Source organism: Cornus florida, unplaced genomic scaffold, assembly GCF_030987335.1.
Source record: "Cornus florida cultivar Cherokee Brave unplaced genomic scaffold, ASM3098733v1 CherokeeBrave_3.0.0_Hap2_Chr01, whole genome shotgun sequence".
Lineage (NCBI taxonomy): Eukaryota > Viridiplantae > Streptophyta > Magnoliopsida > Cornales > Cornaceae > Cornus > Cornus florida.
This window is the reverse complement of record NW_026775571.1, coordinates 117,781,645-117,804,073: the sequence shown is the minus strand read 5'-3', so window position 1 is coordinate 117,804,073 and position 22,429 is coordinate 117,781,645. Positions and strand designations below refer to the sequence as shown.

The 22,429-nt window shown below is 36.4% G+C and overlaps 1 pseudogene; it reads left to right on the top strand.

Moving 5' to 3' along the window:
* Positions 1–602: 602 nt before the first annotated feature.
* On the top strand, positions 603–22,278 carry LOC132281654 (uncharacterized; annotated as a pseudogene).
* Positions 22,279–22,429: the final 151 nt, after the last annotated feature.

Sequence of the window (22,429 nt, the reverse complement as noted above, 5' to 3'; positions counted from 1 at the left end):
AAATTTTTTTCTAATTTTTAATTATATGAAAACTATCTTTAAAGCTTCCCCTAGTTTGTTGCAAATGCAGAATATACTTGTATACTTGTAGACCACAATCCCAATTCCACTAAGACATCACCTTCTTATTAGTGATCAAGATCCTAGCATTTCATTACTGAATATCTATATAATAGGATACGAGTACGAGGAACTATGACAATAAGATGATATATTATAATTTTTTATACTAAAAAAATATATTTTTATTAGTTTTTCATAACTTTATAAATATAAATGTAATCAACCATTATTCAAAGAACAAAATTGTAATAACTCAAATTTTTGTAAATAAAGAGGCAATTAGATGAAATAAAAAAATTTAAATCTCACCCTTAAACATGAATAACCCAAATTCTTACTCAAGAAGTCGGGTCTCATTTTTCCTCATTTCCTTCCTTTTCTCTCTCACTCTCAATTTAGGATTTTGAGAAAAACTTCATTGGGCGCATTGTGCCGTTTGTGTAATGTACCATTTCGGAGGATCACAGGGTTTAGGAACTATAAACTTCTCTATCCCCTTTATGTGTTTTAGGGTTTGGATTTTAGGGTTCTATCCCTTTATGTGTTTTAGGGTTTTGAACTCTGAAATTGGCCATTTCAATACCTACCCAAGTTAAGATGACCTCCTCTACAAAGAAGAGCTCCTGCGAAATCCCTTCAGCTTGAAGCTAAGGTGGCGCTACCTAATTGCTCAAACCGACGCAAAATTCAATAAACGTCATATGATCTACAAACGAGATCTCAAAGCCCTCCCTGGAAGCTATAAGCTCTGATACGCTTATCTCTGTGAATGCCTTCAACTCGTTCGCTACCTAGCCATCAAACACTCAACAACACGTTTGAAAGAGCTCTGTTCATAATGCACAATGTGCCTCGCATTTGGATCATGTATTTACAAACCCTAACCTATCAGAAGTTCCTCACTCGCACTTGCCGCACTTTCGATCGTGCTCTATGCGCTTTGCTTATGACCCAACACGATCGAATTTGGGAACCCTATTTAGTATTTGTCAGCCAAAAGGGTGTCCCAATCTTCACATATTGAAGATTTCATAGAATTTTTGTTGAAAATGTGTCTTTGGCAAGAGGTGTCTGAGAGATTAGCGGGGGTTTTGAATGATGACCAGTTTTATTTGATAAAAGGAAAAACTAAACACAGGTTGTGGCTTGAGCTTTGTGATTTGCTCTCTCAGCATGCCAAGGAAGTCTCAGGCTTGAATGTGGATGTAATAATTCGCGGAGGAATTAGGAAGTTCACGGATGAGGTTGGGCGGCTTTGGACTTCACTTACAGATTACTATATTAGGAGGAATTTGGTAGAGAAGGCAAGGGATATATTTGAGGAAGACATGACTACAGTGGTTACTGTAAGGGATTTTAGTGTGATTTTTTATGCGTGTTCATAATTTGAAGAAAGTATACTTGCTTTGAAGATGGATGAAATGAGTGAGAGTGAGAGTAAGGAGGACAATGGCAGCTGTTGATGCGGAAATCCTCACGACTCGGAACGACGGCGTTTACTTGCAAAACAAAGGGACGTCACCTCGAATGACACCAGTGGGGTGCTAGCCGAGGACCCTCCGACGATCAAGTTAGTACTTGTAATCGTATCACATAATAATTATGTATATTCTGTTTAAGGGTTTTTTCTCGTACCTTCTTTAACGACTTGGCACCCTATTTATGGCTGTTGATTGGAATCAAATTGATCCCGCGAGAGATCCGCTTGTGCGAGATCAGAGGAGATCGTTTATTGCCAGATTTTTCGAGGATAAGATTTACTCCTTTGACTTCCTCAAATTATTCCAAGGTTCCTCACCCTGTTGAACCACGTCGTCATTCATTATCCTGGATAAGAAATGTCATCATTCTTATCTGAGGAAAATCTTTATCTCTGGTAACGAAATATGTCGAAGAGGTCCGACGGCTGGTCAAGATAGGTTATTTTTCCCTATCAGTTGCCCCCCATTCCCAAGCTTGCTCATCTAGCTTTAGGAATGTTAATTTTTTTTTTTTTTTTTTTCCTTGCCCTGGGAACAGTAACAATTTTTTTTTTTTTTTTTTTTTTTTTTTTTTTTTTTTTTTTTTTTGTACTCTTCCCTTGGATAATGGTTCCCTTGGGTACTCTGCCTCTAGGTACTATTTTTAGTACCCTTGGGTACTCTGTCCGTGGGTACTATTTTTGGTACCCTTGGGTACTAGTTTTAGTACCCTTAGGTACTCTACTCCTGGGTACCATTTTTGGTACCCTTGGGTAATCTTCCCTTGGGTAATAGTTTTAGTAGTCTTAGGTACTCTACCCCTGGTACTATTTTTGGTACCCTTGGGTACTCTGCCCCTGGGTACTATTTTTAGTACATTTGGGTAATCTTCCCTTAGGTACTATTTTTAGTACCCTTGGGTATTTTGCCCCTGGGTACTATTTTTAGTACCATTGGGTAATCTTCCCCTTGGGTGCTCTGCCCTAGGTACTATTTTTAGTACCCATGGGTTATCTTCCCTGGGGTACTATTTTTGGTACCCCTGGGTACCCTTCCCTTGGGTACTATTTTTGGTACCCCTGAGTAATCTTCCATTGGATATTATTTTTTGTACCCTTGGGTACTCTTCCCATGGGTAATCTTCCCTTAGTAAGGGAATAAATTATACGAGCTTCACTCAGCTCGTCACTCCTTTATTAAGGGAATTAAATTTTACGAGCTTTACTCAGCCCATCCCTTTAGTAAGGGAAGTAGGTTTTACGAGCTTCACTCAGCCCGTCCCTTTAGTAAGGGAATCATGTTTTACGAGCTGACTTTAGTAAGGGAATTAGGTTTTACGAGTTTCACTCAGCTCGTCCCTTTAGTAAGGAATTAAGTTTTTTTTGTTACTCCTTTGGTAAGGAGTTTGTAATATGTTCAAGCTTCACTCGGTATGCCTTATTGATAAGGAAAATAATAATACAGGACACTTGTTATCATCCCTTGTAATACGGGGATATTGATTACGGGATTTTTTCGGTTCGGGTCCTTATAATACAGGACACTCATTATCATCCCTTGTAATACGGGGATATTGCAACTTTAATAAAGGGTTATTTTTTACGAGCCTTACCCAGCTCACCCCTTTAATAAGGGGATATTTTACCCAAGCTTTATATGTTTGCCCTTTAATAAGGGAGTCAAAGTTTTTCACTTTCGTGGACTTATCTTTTATGTTTGCCTTACTTTGTGGCTATGGTGGTAGTGACCTGTCAAATTTGAAGTTCATGTGACTAAGCTTGGTTCCAGGTTGAAAAGACCATCATTGGTGCTTGATGGTTAAAAACCTTATGGGATCACCTTGGACATGGTGGACTCATTGATTGTAGAAACTTTACTGGACTTAAAGTCCTTCCCGGTGTGTAGAGACTTACTAGGTTATGGTTTCAGAGGATCGAGCACTAGTCTTGGACGACTAGTTCCCCGGAGGGGTCGCTAAAGGAGAAAAGCTAGAAACCTGACTAACTTGATATACCAAGGTTGGTACGTCGATCTTCTAAACCTTGTCATCATATGTAAATCGACGATTAATATCGTGTGATCCACTATTTTGCCCCCGATGGTAGGATCTTGGGTGATGACCCATTTTATAGACGTTTATACAGCGGACGGGGTGCCTGGTGCTGTAACAATTTATAGCTGTCTAAAAATATTAAATTGTGTTAGAAATGATTATTAAAAATTAACCTGCCATGAATTATCAATCCAAAATTTTGCATAATCTGAAGTCGATAGACAATTCCTGCAAAGGAAGAGAGGTGACAACTGTCGTCTGGTAGGTGGAGGCTTTACTAGTAGGTAGAAACCCTTTTGTTAGTAGTGATCTTCTTGATGGGTGGAGACCAACTCACTTATGTAGGCGCAGAAGGACCAGGCCTTAGTCTTCAACGATCAGGCCTTGGTAGTTGGCTGCTGCCAGATATGAGATAGAGTTTGGTCTTAGACGACCAAACCTTAGTAGTGAAGGGACTAAGCATCGCTAGATGGAAAATACCACATTGGACTGCCTGGGCCGACGTGCTAAATTTTGATTATTATCAGCGTACACTGGGTGACATCACGCAACCCACTATTTTGCCCCCAATATGATGGATGGGTAATTATAATGTAGAGACCCGTCCTTATATAAGAACATGGAAACCCGTTGTCAACTAATGACTTTGGGATGGTTTCTATGATCGGAAACTTTCGTCTTGCCGTCCGAGCCAAGTCGCGTTAAGATTATTATTTTTTCAGAGAACTAATTGTTCCCATAGACGGCGCCAGCTGTTGATGCGGAAATCCTCACGACTTGGAACGACGGCGTTTACCTGCAAAACAAAAGGACGTCACCTCGAATGACACCGGTAGGGTGTCAGCTGAGGATCCTCCGACGATTAAGTTAGTACTTGTAATCGTATCACATAATAATTATGTATATTCTGTTTAGGGGTTTTTTCTTGTACCTTCTTTAACGACTTGGTGCCCTATTTATGGCTGTCGATTGGAATAAAGTGATCCCGCGGGAGATCCTCTTGTGTGAGATCAGAGGAGATCATTTGTTGCCAGATTTGTCGGGATTAAGATTTTCTCCTTTGACTTCTTCAAATTATGCCAAGGTTATCCTCATCCTGTTGAACCACGTCATCATTTATTATCCTGGATAAGAAATGTCACCATTCTTATCCAAGGAAAATCTTTATCTCTGATAACAAAATATGTCGAAGAGGTCTGATGGCTGGTCAAGGTAGGCTATTTTTCCCTATCAGCAGTGAAAAAAGTTCTGTTGAGGATGACGATGAAGATGACGTTTAAATGTGGCCAAGCTTGAAGAGAAGCTTAAAAGATTCTGGTTGTGTGATGACAAAGATGTCAACTTGAGGTTGGCAAGACTGGAACATTTCATGGATAGGAGGCCAGAACTGGCTAATAGTGTCCTTAGGCAAAACCCACATAATGATAATGTGGAACAGTGGCACCGGTGAGTAAAGCTTTTTGAGGGTAATCCTATGATGCAAGTTCTGACCTACACTGAGCCAGTGAGGACTGTTGATCCCATGAAAGCTGCAGGGAAGCCTCGTACTATGTGGGTTGTTTTTGCTAAGTTATATGAGAGCCACAAAGATATTGTCAATGCAAGAGTTATTTTTGACAAGGCAGTACAAGTCAACTATAAAACGGTGGATAATCTGGCTAGTATTTGGTGTGAATGGGTGGAGATGGAACTGAAGCACAAGAATTTTATGAGGGCACTGGAGCTTATGAGACGTGCCACGGTAGAGCCATCAGTAGAGGTCAAAATTAGAGGTAATTATTTCCTTGTTAAGTGGTGTTATATTAGAGTTACCTGTCATTCTCCTAACTAAGGTAGCATGATAAATTTATTTTTTGATGAGAGTACACCATATTTGGTTTGAATGTATTATCATACTTATATTAACATCCAATAGTTGTGGAATCAAAGTTGCTCATGCAAATTTGTATTTTGAGTCAACCTGGGATTAAACCAGGAATAGGAATACTCATCTCTTTATCTCTTTGGAAAAATAATAAAATACAAAAACATCCATTAAATGGTAAAAAAGTACCAAGCAAATTTGTTTTGTTGTCAATAGCATCATTAAGAAGTTCGTGCTCAAGTATTCACAACTTCTTCTCTGTTTTTTTTTTATAAGCAAAGAAGAGGGTATATTGAATGGCTCTAAACGAGGATTTCGAAGTAAATTAACTTTTGCCTTTCTATGTAGAATTAGAAGCGTAGTCCATGGGATAAGGGGATATATTCACAACTTTTACTTACCCTTTGCATGAAATCAATTCCTTGTTTGTTGGCTTGACTGCCCTCAATAGTTAAATAATATTCATTATCTTCAAGACAAATTTCCTCCTCTTTTCATTTTTCAAAATCCTTTTTGCAAACATAATCTTTTCGCTTTATGGACATCTATTCAACTGATTTTCCTTGTTGCTTGTTGTTTGTGGCAATTTTATTGGGCCTGCAGGGGAGAAGTTCTCTTCTTGGCTACTTATATATAATTGTATATGCGTAAGTGTATATACCTAATGTATTCGAGTATGTAACTATGAACTGGTACACCTGCATTTTTGTTTATCTAATTAAAGACATGCAGGGATGCTTTCTTTATGAGTTTATGGATTTGTATAGAATTAAAATATATGCTAACATAACTAGTCTTCTACCGTTTTTTGAATTCTCTGTTTAGATGGACATATGGGATTTTATTAATGAAATAGTGTTGTGTTAATGAACTACTGAAGTACATTTCAGACCTGTGCTTAGGCACCTTGTATGTCTCAACTATGCCAAATGAACAAATTCATATATAATAATAGGTTATGGTCCTCCTGAACAGGTTGCCTGTCTTTTACATTTTAATGTAATTTGATTTCATCCAAGTTTATCATTATATTCTCATCCAATTTCATTATTCTGTTCTCTTCCCGAGTTTTATGTATTCTAGTCCACTTCAACAAACCTCTTCCTTTCCATTTTTTTTTTTCTTTTTAAATTTTATGGGATTCTATCTGTGTATATCCAAGGGTTTATAGATGTCTGATTGACAGGGAATAATTTGTTGTTTTTCTCTTACCTTATAAATTGTAAGGACATTGCATGAATATTCGTAATATTTTATATAGCATTTGAATATATTAATTGCAAAATTAGGGTTTGTGCTAAAGCAGTGGCTGGGGCACATAAATGTCGCACCAGAAATTGTGGAGTTGGAGTCTTGGAGATATCCTTTGTATATAGATTTGAAAAGAGTTCCATTCTATAGTATTTAAATCAAGTTATTTCATACCATGAGTATTTTAAATCTTATTGTTGGATATTAGTAGATGCCATTATTCGCATTTATAGTCATCATGTGTAGTGGCTCTATTTTTATTTCTTCTTTCTTTTTTCATTTTACTAGCAAGTCTATTTTAAATTTGCCAGTGATGTTTCTAGAAAACTGTATATGTGCCTTCAACTACTATTAAAAACAGATATTTTGTTTTGTTGGCACATCTATATGCCCCCTTATGCTTTGTGACATAAATTTCTTTTATATCAAATGTGAGGTAGACTATTTGTTTACCAAATTATGATTTCAGATTATGAATTTATGTGTTAGTATTGAGGTTGCCCCATTGGAAACTTTAATGAAAAAAAAAGCAATTAACCACACATTTTCTATTTTGTTAAAAGTTTCATTTTTAAAAAGTTGGATCTGACTTGATATGGCATTTGTGAAACCATAACTAACCTTTGGGTCTTTGGTCTATCTTTTTACATAACAGTGCCTGATGATGCAATGAACCAGTGCAGATAAAGCTGCACAGGTCCTTAAAGTTGTGGACATTCTACGTTGATTTAGAGGAAATCCTTGGTAATTTGGAGTCAACTCGAGCAGTTTATGAGCAGATATTGGGCCTAAGAATAGCCACACAACAAATTATAATTAATTATGTAATGCTTTTGGAGTTAAAAACATAGCTTTCACTGTCTTGTTATTGTCTCTCTGGTTTATGTGGGTTGAGAACTAATGTTTCATTATTTTGATTTTTCTAGGAACATAAATACTTTGAAGATGCATTCAACGTATAAGAATGAGGCGTCAAGATTTTGAAATATCCGCATGTAAAGGACATATGGGTCACATATCTTTCCAAGTTTGTCAAAAGATATGGGAAATCAAAATTGGAACTCGCGAGGGAGTTGTTTGAGCATGTTGTGGAACTGGTACGTACTTCTTAGATTATTGTTGTTTGTTGTTTGTTGTTTGTTGTGTTTGTTATTGGGTAGGACACACACACACAAAAGCATTATCCCTGATGAGGGCTTGAACCCTTAACCTTCCATTTGGAAAGCAAAGGAAATGCTAATAGAGCTCTCTTGGTGTACTTTTTAGATTATCATCCTTCTTAATCCTTTTGATTATAATCAATGTTACCCTGGTGTTCTGCCCTCCTCTCCATTTTATTAGCTGCTTATAAAGTCTGCAATATGCATTATTGAGCTATATTTTAGATTAAATTGGAATATAAGAGGAGACATGGTGTATAATAGAATTTGTGCGGCCAATACCATTCATTTGGAAAAAAGAAAAGGATGATGATGATGGCAACACAAGAGATTGTATTGGAACTTAAAACATTGCCCATTGAAACTTTAAGTCCATGACTGCGTAAAATGATTCACAATTTTGAACTCTATGTATTTTGTAACTTCTTCTTCTTCTTTTTTTTTTTTTTTCTTTTTTTTTTTTTTTTTTTTTTTTTTTTTTGTAAGTAATAAATTATATCACTTAAGAGGCACTTTTGAGGACACATACCCTTGTACATGTGCCACTTACAAAGCAAACACCAATACATAAAGAGGATCCAAATCCCCATGTATTCACGAAAGAATCCATTTTTTCATAAAGTGAAAAACAGTTATTGAAGATTGATTCACTCACAAAATTCTCAAAATATTAAACCATGACAAAATCTTTAATTCCGCGTACTCCAAATTGAGGCCATCTTTCCTTGTTACTATTCCTCCGGTCTACTTGAAGAACAAGTCAGCACATATCTAGGAAGAACTAAAGAAATATCAAACTAAGGACAATTCCAAAGTCTGCATATCCCTTGTCACATTACAGGAAGAGAAGATATGCCGACTTACCTAAACTTTTCACATATAAAAGCAATTCATGGGATACTTTCCCTTCATTTTCAAGTTGCCAACTGTTAGGATCTTTATATGAGCTTCCAGCCACGCAATGAAACCCAGGTTTGATGCCTTACCAAGGAAAACAAGTATCCAAGTCCCAATCAATATCAAGTATTTGGATCTATTGCTTCACAGGGTCCCATTTCACCTCATCCTTCCTTTTCCTTGAACAATTGTCGATTGTTGGTTATGAACAGCGGAATCACCACCTTAATCTCCAAATAACACGTATTCCTCCATCCCAAACCATTTCTTCTTTTATGAAGCTATAATATTTTTAAAAATTATATTCACTGGTTAGAAGAACTTTGGTAAGGCCATATCCTCCATAGACTTGGTTTGAACTTAAATGAGCAAGTGAGGATCATTTAAGATGTTCTGCAGATGATTTAAACGAAGAGTTTGGGTGACATAACCTTAATTACATGTTTGGTCATTTCTTATGTTCTCCTTGGTTGCTTGCCTCATTAGTTTACCTGAATTATTCTCTTGGTAACATGATTTGAGTAGTTCATTATTAACTACTAGTAATTAGTAATGGCACATAATATATAACTAAATTTGTTCTCAGTGCTGAGATCCTTAAAGATTCATAGCTTGAGGAATCTGAGGTGTCAAGGAGTCTATACATGTAGTCTTTATAATTTTATTTTATTATTATTATTATTATTATTTCTTCTTTTTTGTCTTTTCATGTATTGATAGCGATTTTAGTTTTAAACCTTTAGATGAGCTAGCTCAGCAAGGTTGAGGAGCCATCTTAATAATTGCAAAAGTAATCTAAAAGTATTGGCACAACAAGAGAATTGTCATTAATAAGCTAATTCTATGGGAATAACAAGGAATGTTGTAGCATTACTAACGATTGCAGAAACAATATAATTTCAAATGTAGTAAACCAGTTTTATTGTGCGTCTTTCAGAACTTGATCACGGTCCTCTTGGCTTTCTAATTTTTTTTGTTTCTTCTCAGGAAAAAATTGATCCTTTTTGTCAAGGTCAATAGATATTTTCTGCAATCTATGGTTTTTTGTTGAGTGATTGTTTTTTTTTTTTTTTTTTTTTTTTTTTTTTTTTTTGTGTTTTTTAGTTGAATGATGGTTATTTGGTAAATTACACACTTTACTTTCTTTACTTAATACTGTCCATAATCTGCTTATTGTCTATTAGGCCCCTACCGAAGCTGTGAAGCCGTTGTACCTGCAATATGCTAAACTAGAGGAGGACTATAGCCTAGCAAAGCTAGTCATGAGGGTTTATGATCAAGCTACAGAGGCTATCCCAGCCACTGAAAAGTTAAGCATGTATGAGATTTGCATAGCTTATGCTGCTGAGATTTTTGGGTTCCAAAAACAAGGGAGATATATGAGCAAGCGATAGAATCTGGTCTTCCTGAGAAAGATGTGAATACCATGTGCTGAGATATGCCGAGCTGGAAAAAAGCCTTGGAGAAATTGATTGTGCAGTATATGTATATGCATCTCAGTTTGCAGATCCACGATCTGATCCTGCTATCTGGAACAAATGGCACGAGTTTGAGGTGCAGCATGGAAATGAAGACACCTTCTGAGAAATGCTTCGAATTAAATGGAGTGTTTCTGCGAGCTATAATCGGGTCTTATCCTCTCTTTTTTTCCTTCTTCAAACTATTCTTTCTGATCAAGTTGATTATATTTATCATGCCCATATTTGACCTTCACTTGAGAATTTTGATAGTGTAGCAGTTTTCTTGTGTATGGGTTTTACTTTTTTTGCCTTCATTTACTTCAGAATATATAGAAAACTACCCCAAGGTTTTCCATAAAATTATTGAGCTTTATTTTCTTTGGATAAGTGGAGTATTATAAAAGGGCCTCAAAAGGGGAGCGCATCCCCAAAAAAATTACACAAGAACCAAATGGGTCCCCTAACCACTCAACATATCCACAAAATCTATCAACTCCTTTATAGATTTATAATTTATCCGGGTCAAGTAAAAAAATATAAAGTACCATGAAGCATCCCAATATGAGTTTCCTCTCCCACGAAGGATCTCTTATTCCTTTCTCTCCTCAAGGAGCACCATAGCTCCCCATAGTATTATTGAATTTATGATATTGTATATATTTCCCCCTTTTTTGAAAAAAAAAAAAAAAGAAAGAAAAAGAAAAACAAGTGTTACCCAAGCATGAGTGAAATTTCTTTTGTACTTCAAATTTTATTTATTAATTCAATATTTAAAACAATGCAAGGAAAAAAAGGGTTTAAAGGATACAATAAATGACATGCATGTCAAATGGATGTGTGGCTCTAATTAGAACAATTGTGGAAAAACAATTAAATTTTCAATTATTGTAGGCTTACATCAAAAGTCAACATTAAGTCATATCTTTTTTGCCTTGGTTATAAATGAACTGGCAAGACACATTCATAATGAGTTTTCAATGTGTCTTATTTGCTGTTGATATTGTTTTTAATTGATGAAACTAGAAAAGTACGTGTTAAATTGAAAGTTTGCATGGATACTTGTTATACTCCCGAATTTCCGGATGCGGGTTGGCCAGACCCACGCCCGATAACCCGAGGATATCAAATCAATTAGCAATAATCGAACATAGAATACAAATAAGAAAAGAAAAAAAATAAATAAATAAATAAATTGCTGAAAAGAAACTAGAATAATAATCCAAAAATCTCAGAATAAAATTTAATTAACAAAGAATGATTCTGATACATCCTACTTCTCCATTCCTATTACAACTCGGGAATCCATCTAGTGGATCCCTAAAATATCTCACTGAACTCAAAAGATTGGAAATGAATCACAAGTCTAAAATATGAAATAAAACCCTGGTTATAGAAGCTGGGATAACAGCTGCACTTCAGAATCAACCACCGGTTCAGCAGGCACCAGTTCCAGCACCAGTGGTTCAGGTTAATACTTGGGAAACGGCTAAGAGTTCTTTTACAAAGGGGAGTCCACCTCTGTTTTCGGGATCCACCGATGCGAAGGCAGCTCATCAGTGGAAACAGGACATTGAGCGTCATCTTCGTTTGGTTCAGTGCACGGAGGTTCAGAAGTAGATGCTTGCTACCTTCAAGCTAGTTGGGGATGCACTGCAATGGTGGGAGTCAGTTACCACCCCAGAGGAGAGGATGACTTTGACTTATGAGCAGTTCAGTACTCAATTTGATGAGAAGTACTTTCCATATGCAGTCAGGGCGGCTATGAAGACCGAATTTCTCAATTTGGAACAGGGGAATATGACAGTGGCAGAGTATGAGCAGTAGTTCACGCGCTTATCACTTTTCGCACCGGAAGAGGTGGATATAGAGGAAAAGAAGCGAAATAGTTTCGTCAAGGGACTGATGTGGTCCATTAAGCGAGCTATCACAGGGAGTTCATCCTACACTACCTATGCTCGGGTGGTGGACGCCGTTTTGCAGCAGTATCAGTTGACCGTGGATTTCAGACAGACTCGTGGTGAGAAGCGGGGAGATAAAAACTCTGCTAATCAGCCAGCTGGAAAAGGGAACGACAATGGACATCGGCAGGATGACAAGGGTGAGTTCCAGGGACAACAACCTTGGAAGAAGCACAAGGGTGGTCCAGATACTCATAGGAATGGGGTGCCTATTCAGAGGCAGCAGAATGGGAGACCACAGGCAGAACAGGGTCAGCCACCGGCTAACCGGCAGAGGAGGCCATTTGGTACTTTCTAGGGTAGTTGCTACACTTGTGGAGAGTATGGTCATACCTCCGGACAGTGTCCTAAGGCAGGACAGGGACAGGGGCAAGGACAGGAACAATATGTGCAGCAGGGGCAGAGGGCACCAGTACCTCTACCAGCTCCACAGGTTCCACGGATTCAGGGACAGACACATCTGGCTTTACCGGCACCGCCGCAGACTCAGGGACAGGCACCACAGCAGTTGCACTACGGCAGGGTGTACAACCCCATGCCACAGGATGTACAGGCACCTCAAACTATTGGGGGTAAGTTTTCCAATTCATAGTTTACATGGACGTGTTTTACTTGATACGAGTACTACACACTCGTTTGTGGTTAGGACTTTTGTTATTTTGTTTGGGATGAGGACGAGGATATGGATTCGCTCACAGTTCCCTAAATTATGGGAAGAAGGTAAGAGCGAATTCCGAGGACGGTTCCTTTCGTTAGGGGGGAAGAATGTAATACCCCTAATTTAAAAAGGATAGGTTTGGAATTTATTTTATTGTTTAAATTATATTTTTATTTATTTAATTATGAATTGGTTTGTTTTAATTGAAAATTTATTTAAATTTCATTATGAGTTTATTGGGTTTTATGTTTATACCTTGTTTTAGTTTAATTGTTTTCATGGTTGTATTTTGATTGCATTTAGTTATTTTTTTTAATTAGGATTAAATGCTTTATTTGATTTAATTTAACTGTTTAATTGATTTAATCTAATTTAATAAAATGGTTTGATTAATTTAATTTAATGGTAATTATTTTAATTTAATTGTATTTTTAAATAGGGTTTTGTTTTAAAAGTCAGTTGTTGCCGACGTAGGTTTTATTAGGTTTCTTTGGGTCGGTGAGGATTTTTAGGAGGGTTGGAATTAATCTAGGGTTTAGTAAAACCCTATAAATATATGTGAGATGTCTGTATAGGGTTTTTAGAAAAACAAACAAAACCCTATTCACGTCTCTAGAGATAGAGAAGCAACAGAGTAGTTTTGCAGTGGGAATCGTCGGAAAGCTTTAGAGACGGCTTAGAGATTTTGAACAAAGATCTCAAAGGCAAGTTCTAACCTTACTCTCTCCCTTATACTCGTGTTCTTTGCATATTAAATTGGTTCCAGGTTTATTATATGATTTTAAAACAAAAATAGATAGGCTATCTATTACTAGGACGCAAACTGTTAGTCCTAGGTTTGGTTTGATAAACTGTTAAAGCTTGGAACTGATCTTGCATTGTGCTTGGTTAAATCCATATTAGTAAGTATAATCAAGGCTTAAACCAACATTAGAATTTACGGGGAATTACTTAGAAATTTCTGGTAATCAAAACGGTGATCTATAGAAGGGTTTAAACGTAGCCGGAGAAGAGAACACAGAGCAAAGGAGGGGGAGAGCCGACTCCTTTAGGGTTTGGAGCCGGCTCTACATGCTTGGAGGCGGCTCCAAGACACTTGGGAGCCAGCTCCAAGGCCATGGAGGCGGCTCCAAGGTTTTCCAGAGCCTGCTCCATTTGGTTATCTCCAGTTTTCCACGTTCCGTGAGGTTTTGTTCCAGTTTTCAGTGAGATGGCTTTATGGAGATTGATTTTCTAAGTTATCTAAATGGAATGGTTACTGTAATGGATGGTTTAACAAGGATCTGGAGTGGGATTAAGTTCCAAGGTATTAAAGGTTGCACCATGATTTTTACTAGTTTTCCTACACTCCATTTTGCTTGGTCCTGAATGTATTTTCATGTTATAATTTCTTCATTATGTTAAATTTTTATTTTAGTTCAATGAAATTGATGAGTAATGATTTTTTAATTAATTCTATATCATGTTGGAAATCAATGGAATTAATTTTTAGTTACAAGGTTGATGTGTTAAAACAGTTGGAGTTTGGGATTGCATAAACTGCTAGTATTAAATTCTTGTGCAAAGTTTATGTTTTAATTAATTTTGGTAACTGAGCAATGAATTTAGTGGACTCTGGAATTAGTTGGAATCTAATTTAAACATCTAAGACTCTTAGGATTGAAACACAGTTTAACAGAAACTCACCGGAGTTGGAAACAGAAGAACAGAGAAGAAACGGCTGAAGTTTTCAAAGAGACGGCTCATAGAAGCAAAAAGAGCAGGCTCTTTGCAACCAAAGAGCAGGCTCCAAGCAAAGAAAGAGCAGGCTCTTTTATTTGAAAGAGCAGGCTCTTTCCCGAACTTCTAGTGTGACGTATTCTGTGACTTGTTTGGCTACGGAACTCGGATTTTGGTTTTTTCAGAAGCTGTAGGAAGCTATACTTGGTTGTTTTGAGATGTTCTAAGTCTAATTAACACTTGTGAGAGTGGATTAAAGTTTAATAAACCAGTAGGTGTTTATAGCTTAGACCTTAGTAAGCATCGACGAAAGTTGTTCATTGTAGTGCAGAGGAATTATACTTCTACTGAATTTAATTTATATTCTCTGTGGATGGAAAATGGATTAATATGATGCTATTAATAGTGACAAGCATGGTAATTAATATAGTTAAGGTTATTGTACTTGTCATGGATTCATGGACGAGAAGGATGAATTATCTGCATGCTCAGTAATATGATAATTTATAATGGAGATATGGGATGAATATGATAACTTATATATTTATTTTATGTTCATCATGGTATTAATTGATATTTCTTATGGTTTTGGTTTGTCAATTACCGGAGTAGGCATGCTAGTTTATATCTCTATTTATGCTTATTACGGTTCAGTTGCTATGTGCATTGTTTATGTATGGTATCAACTGTTGGATGGATTGCATTGTATGTACCGGTATGGGACGGTGACATACTAGGTTTGGACAGCACAAGTTGCTAAGTTCTACCTATTTGGAATGAGGGTACGGGTTATTAAATAAATCCTCCTTATATGTATGTAAGTCGGTGCGGTTGACTACGCCGAACGACTTAATGGATTTCTTGTGGATGGATGGAATTGGAGTTTAAATAAATTTTATGGTACCGTGACACGAGCTTGAGTATCAGAGTCAACGGTTAGGATGCGTATATGCAGTTGGATGTGTAGCTGACTGTGGGGATTGAGATATACCCTATTTAGGCTTAGGTACTCATACCCACTCAGGTGCGATTTGTGTGATGCCTTCTATTCAGGTTGAGACCCTCTTCATGGTCTAGCGAGAGTCCAGTAGTGTGGATATATATTTATGTACGGACTATTAGCTATTGTTAAACTGTTTAGTATGTACATGCGTATCGGGTCTCTGCTTGGATTGCAGTAGGATAGAACTTGTTCGTGGGCCTGACCCACTCCTATTTTACAGGTGTACGACAGTTCTAGGCTTGAGCTTGTTCGTGTGGAGCAGAGACGGTCACTCATTCTTCCGACGATGTAGGATCTCTTTCCAGATGTTCGACTTGGATTTTATCTTCAGTTTTACTTTAATTCAGTTTGGGATTTTTATATTAGGGGTCCACTAGAGATGGATTCCCGAGTTGTTAAAAGATTGGAGATTTTGGATTGTAGGATTTTAAGTTATTAATATTTTAAGGTTTTTATTGAGGATTTCTTTTATAGTATCTTTCCGCTTATTCTTTTATTTCTTAAATCATTTTTTTTGTAATCTGTGTTCATTTAAAATACTTTAATTGTTTGATATTCCCTCGGGTTTGGGCCTGGGCCTGATCAACCCGTGTCTCGGATCCGAGGGGTATCACAACAATCCTCCATATCCATATAAATTACAACATATAAATACTAAGCACGTAATTTACAGTCCAAAACCAAATATCCATATCCTTGCAGAAAAGTGTTTTAAGTTTCAGCAATTTAAAATCCAAAACCATGTAAATTACAACATATAAATACATGTTAGTAATTTACAATCCGAAATCATTCCAAACAATTGCAGAAGAATATTTATTATTTTAGCAATTTAAATCCAAAAGTTAAACTATATATTATTTAACGGTTCATCAACAAGCATCCAAAGCATGAATAAATTAGTTTTAATAAATCAACTATTCTATCATGCATTAAAATAAGATTTAAAATCATAATATTATCCAAGAATTTGCTAAAAATTAATTCTAGCAATTCAGTTCCTTTTATCCGTCAATAGCAAGCTAGGTTGCATACTTGGATATTGTTTTGTTGTTTAAGCACCCAGCCACAAACTATGCTACGAGTCTGATTTATTAAATAAAGACTCCCCCACGCATCTAAAATTTAATTTAGAACATATATAACACCTTAAATTGTCAAATTAAAATTACACAATTTATTTCCTTCCAGTCATTAACCGTACGCAAAATTGTTAATTAGCGCACTGTTAATTCCATTATTACAATGAGGGTAGTTTATGCAATTTAAGATCTTAATTACATGTTAAATTAATTATTTAAACCCCCATTAAAGTTCTAGAATTTTTCAAGAACCCCAAGTGCCCAAACAGTAGCAAAAAGTTCGTAAAAACATTAACTGAATGTGCAAAATGAAGCGAGCCTGCTCTAATCCTAAAAGAGCAGGCTCTTTTAGAGGTAGAGCAGCCTCTTTTAAAGGTAGAGCATGCTCTACTTCCTCTAGAGCAGGCTCTACTCATGGGGGAGGCGGCTCCTCCCTCCATGGAGCCGTCTCTCTTCCCCTATAAGCCTCAGTTCAGTTACTTCTCCGTTTCCGACCGTTCTGCTTCTTCTCCGGCCTTTTTCCACCATTCAATTGATTTCAAAAACTAATCCTAAAGGTCTTATTAATACCAAAGATCATCCCAATGATTTGAAAACAACAATTAAAATCAACTACAGAAATTAAATTCGCTACCGAATTAACATGTGTTAAGAACAAAACTAAAACTATTTTTCAACAACAATTCTACTGAACTTAGGAGCCTTATCAAATTTAATTAATTCAAGGTCTTAATAACACCCAAAATCAACCTTTTAATCCTTCTGTGAAACCCCAGAATCAACAGAAACATTCCCATGCTCCAAAGTAACAAACAATTCGTAGAAAAGTTTACAGAACATTCACTATTGAAGAGAGCCTGCTCTAAGTTTTAAAGAGCAGGCTCTTTTGAGCCTGGAGCCGGCTCTATAGGTCTTAGAGCCGGCTCTTTAAGTGTGGGAGCCGGCACCCACATCCATGGAGCCGGCTCTCACCTCCTTTGAGAGCCTCCGTCCCCGTTCTGCTCCGTTTCAGCTTATCTGCTCCACCCCGGTCATTCCAGTTCCTCTGTTTCTCTTAAATACTGAACTTACTAGTCTTATAAATACCTAGTATCATTCCAATGGCCTATCTACAGTAGTTGGAAACAATTACAGAGGCTAAAATTGCAACTAACTTAACATACTTTAAGAACAGAATGCTGAAACGAAAGCATGCATAAATTTTGGTTTACAGAATTGATATCAACACCTACAGATCATTGATATAACATGTACTAAACATATAATTTCCAATTGATGTTCAATTAAACCCTAGAGACTATCTAGGTGCACAGAACACAAGTCAAAGGGAAGGAGAAAGAGAAGAACTTGCCTGTGATTTCAGTTATGAAATCCCTGCGTCGTCTCTAAGTTTCCGGCAACTACTAACTTCCTTCAAGCCTCCTATGGGTGTGATCTAATCCACCACAACCCTCCTTTGACCCTCTCTGTTATTGTCCTTGGTAGCTCTTACCATTGCCTCTATTCTCTCAACTTTCTCTATGTTACGTTCTATTTTTACTGTGCCGTGAATAGGGTTCTTCCAAAACCCTTAGTGAAACTCATACACGTATATATATAGGCCTTTAGAAAACCCTAATTAAACTAGAGCTAAGGCAGAACCCTAATTAAACTAGAGTCGGCCCATAAACTTAAGTCACATACACGTTAAATACTTGTATGACGGCTCCAAGAAACCCTAACTAAAAACTGTTAATTCAACTTCTACTTAAGCACGTATTAAAGACAATTAAATAATTAACCAAATTAGGCATTTAAAATACAATTTAAAATAAAACAAACAATACAATAACTCAGATAACTAAACAAACCATAATTCAAATAAAGAAAATAAGACAATTAAATAATTAACCAAATAAGGCATTTAAAATACAATTTAAAATAAAACAAACAAAAATACAACAATTACAAAATCAATAGACAAAAATGCACATAGAATGAAATTTAAATTCCAATTTTATCCTTTTTAATTTTAAGGGTATTACAATACTCTAGAAATAGGAATAAAACTGCATATATGGAGTGCAAAATCAGTGAATGAAGATGCTTATAAACAAATTAAAAAAATAGAGATATAGTGAAAATTGAGGATCAAGAGAAACAAAATTTGAGTATTTATTTAGGCTTAATTAATCATAATGAAGGAGAAACTGAAGATGATGTGTATCATAGATTCAAAGTAGGATGAGTTAAATGAAGGAGTGCATTAAAACATATTGTGTGATCAACGTAACCTGCTAAGATTGAAAGAAAACATATAAAAATATGAGAAATTATTAAATGGTCCTGAATTATGTGGTTGAATCTAATTAAAGCTTACCCAACTAAGAAAAATGGACCCAAAAACATTAATAAGATATTATAAAGAAACTTGAACATGAGTTCTGATTGGATTGGACCACCAAGTAACTTATGGTCTAGGTCCATCTAATAATTTGTCACAGCCCAAGACTTAAGTCCTGAATTGTGAACACCACACAAATAACCACAATCTCTAATACTAACATCCCTGTAACCTGTCTCTCATACACATCATCCACTTGTTTTTTTTCTAATACAATTCCATAGAAGAAAGTGTACAAATAAGATACATCATTTACAACTGTAAAGTCTCAGAGTTTGTAATAAAGGTTATTACACAATAGGGATGTACTGAACTAACTTTATACAACACATTGTTTCACTATTATACATTGTCTGTTATACAAAATAAAAACACACAACACCAGCCCCAACTTTGTGTACAGCTGAGGAGGAACATCCTCCACACTGTCCATGCCATGACCTGAAAAGATGTGTATAAAATAGGAATGAGCAACCATAGTTCAGCGGGAATTGCCTAAAGCGCACTCCTTAATGCCTCCATGAATCCAAACATAGAACAAATATACGATAACGAGATCATACATGTTCGGGAATAATATATCATGTGAGATAATAAAATGAAGTATAATGCAATGTTAATGCCAATGCCAAAGCCACTTCCCACTTTCCTGAGACAATAACCAACCACTCATCCCAATGGTTAATGTATCTGGCTCGGGGTAATCCCCGGCTCCATGAGAAGAAGACTGATCATCTGTTCCTTACCTAGAGTAATCTCTGGCGCCATTTGGGACAAGTGACTCAACCACACGCAGAGGATGTCTCTACGTCTTCTCTATATCCATTAACAACCTGGATACGAGGTAATTCCCGCTATCCAACATTCCATATTACTCTTTTTAACTTTTTTCTCAACACAAATCATATGAGATGTTTCCACTTTCCTTTCCATTCCAGACTCATCCCCAAATCATGCGAGACAAATGTATATTCATAATGATATAATGTATAGCATATTAAAATCAATAATTTGATCTATGTCCATATACAATAAACATTATCAATTAAATTCTTTTAAAATTCTAGCATGCTTACTAACACAATAATTATCACATAGTCACCTATTCAGGAAAATGATTCTCAATTCAAATTTATTTATTTAGTTATTTTCAAACAAATAACATTCAATTAAAGAGATATAATTCACCAAAGGTAAAAGTTGTGAGAATTAAACAATCCTACCTCAAAATAGAAGAAACTATGCAACAACAACAGCAAAAACCTCCACAATTGAAGAATCAAAGCCTCCAAAATTTGTACAAAATGAAGAACACCTCCATTTTTAAAATATACCCACACTTCTTCTTTCAAAACTTCTTTTGATAATTCAGAATTTGAAAGTTACATACAACCCTCACACCAAAAGAAAGCTCTCAAGCTTAAGAACATTTTTCATGTTAACAACAACATCAAATTATCAGTACAAAGGCTTCAATTTATCATGTAAGGAAGATGACTAAGTAGAAGGAACAAAGGTCCGAAATTTATTTCTACCGAAAGTTTTCCTCTGCATCTCTTTTTTCAGATGAATCATTAGTCGGTCATAACAAATGTGCATAAGGTGCAGCCACCTACACCCACATGTCAAACTCACAATTAGTGAAAGGCAAAATCTTGTAAAATGACTAGAAAGCCCATCCACTTCTTCTCAATTCCAATCATGCCATTTGCATGGTAAAAGACTACTATGCCCTTTCTTAAATAATCAAATACTATTTATGTCATGCTCACAACAAAAGACCATATTACCCTTATTAAAATAGACAATTGACATTAAAAAAAAAAAAAAAAAATGTCATCACAAATTTATCATAAAGTAACTATTAGACCATGGAATGTTTTTTGGATAGAATGTTGGGTAGTTAAGAGTCAACATGTGCATAAAGTGAGTGTAATGGAAACACGAATGTTGAGATAGATGTGCGACCATATAAGAAAATATACAATTAGAAATGAATATTGTTTGGGCTATAAAATTTTTAGTTCCAACGGAACTAGTTAGCGTGTCATGAACCACAAAAGTTCCAAGTGAGAGTCGTCCAAACTATATTCCAGATAGAAATGGAATGGATGAGGTTTGGAATGACCACCAATGAGGTTCTTTTTGCCTTTGATAAATGAAGAGTAAAGAGAATTGAAGTGGAGGACTAAAAGTAAAGGAATTGAAGAACAATTGCTGAAAATAAAGTATTGAAAGTTCAGGACTTAAATTAAACATCATAAAAGTAGATTGTTGGAATGTAAATCTGATTGGAATTGAATGAAAATTAAAGTGATGTTTGAGTTGTGTTACAACCTTCCACTGGAAATCTGCAACGTGTCCCACATAGCAGATACAACTTTTAACTATAGGTAGTTCCTACCTCTTTGTTTGCCATGTGTTCTATGACTTTCCTCCTGCAGATAACTACTTACCTCTTTGGTTGCCAAGTGTCCCACGACTTTGCAACTACTGGAATTGTTTGCTTCCTTGGCTGCCACGTATCCTAAGGCGATCACTTTTACCAGATGGTTTTCTCATTTGAATGCACGTGTCGCTTTTTGATTGCATCCTTGTTTGCATATCACGTCTCCATTGGAATGGGCCATAGTAACCTTCCACTGATAAGTGACCGTTAATTCTCCTTCTTCCAGACACTTCATTCTTTCCGAGCATTTGATGCAACAGGATGGCAAGCAAAATGTTGACGAAGCGATGGACACATTGAAAATGACTGGGGTTCCCGAAGATCTAGAGCGGCATTTGGTGCCTTCAGCCAATAACACTAAGCCAACTACTGGAGATGGTGGCAGGAAAGTTGGCTTTGTGAGTGCTGGAGTGGAATCTGACGACAAATCATGAGGATATTGAGTTGCCAGAGGAATGCGACTCGGAAGATGATGAAAGGGTTGAGATTGCACAAAAAAGATGTCCCTGATGCAGCTTTTGGTGGCTTGGTCCGGAATAGGGAAGAGACTGAGAAGGATGGGGAGGGAGATGATTCCGCTGATGCCAAGGATAAAGATGGTGATGGCCCTTTCAGCGCCCTTGAGAGAATAAAAAGGCAAAGACGAGGCTTATAGGATGTTGGTTTGAGGGCTTTCAACAAATGTTTGTACAATTCACTACATAACATATACAGTTTTCTTTAGTCATTTTGTTAGGACCTGTCACTTATTATTTTGACCTTAAACTTTGTTTTTAATCTCTCTTCCATCACCAATCATAACTGATTTCATGCTAGTAAACAAGAGAAGTAATGCAATTCATGGAACATGGACAAAGCATAACTCTACTGGTGCTATTCATTAATTCAACCAGATTTTGGTACGTAAGCTGTTCCTCAGGTCTTGATTAAACAAACTCAACATGAAATAATATTCCTGTTATACGAGAA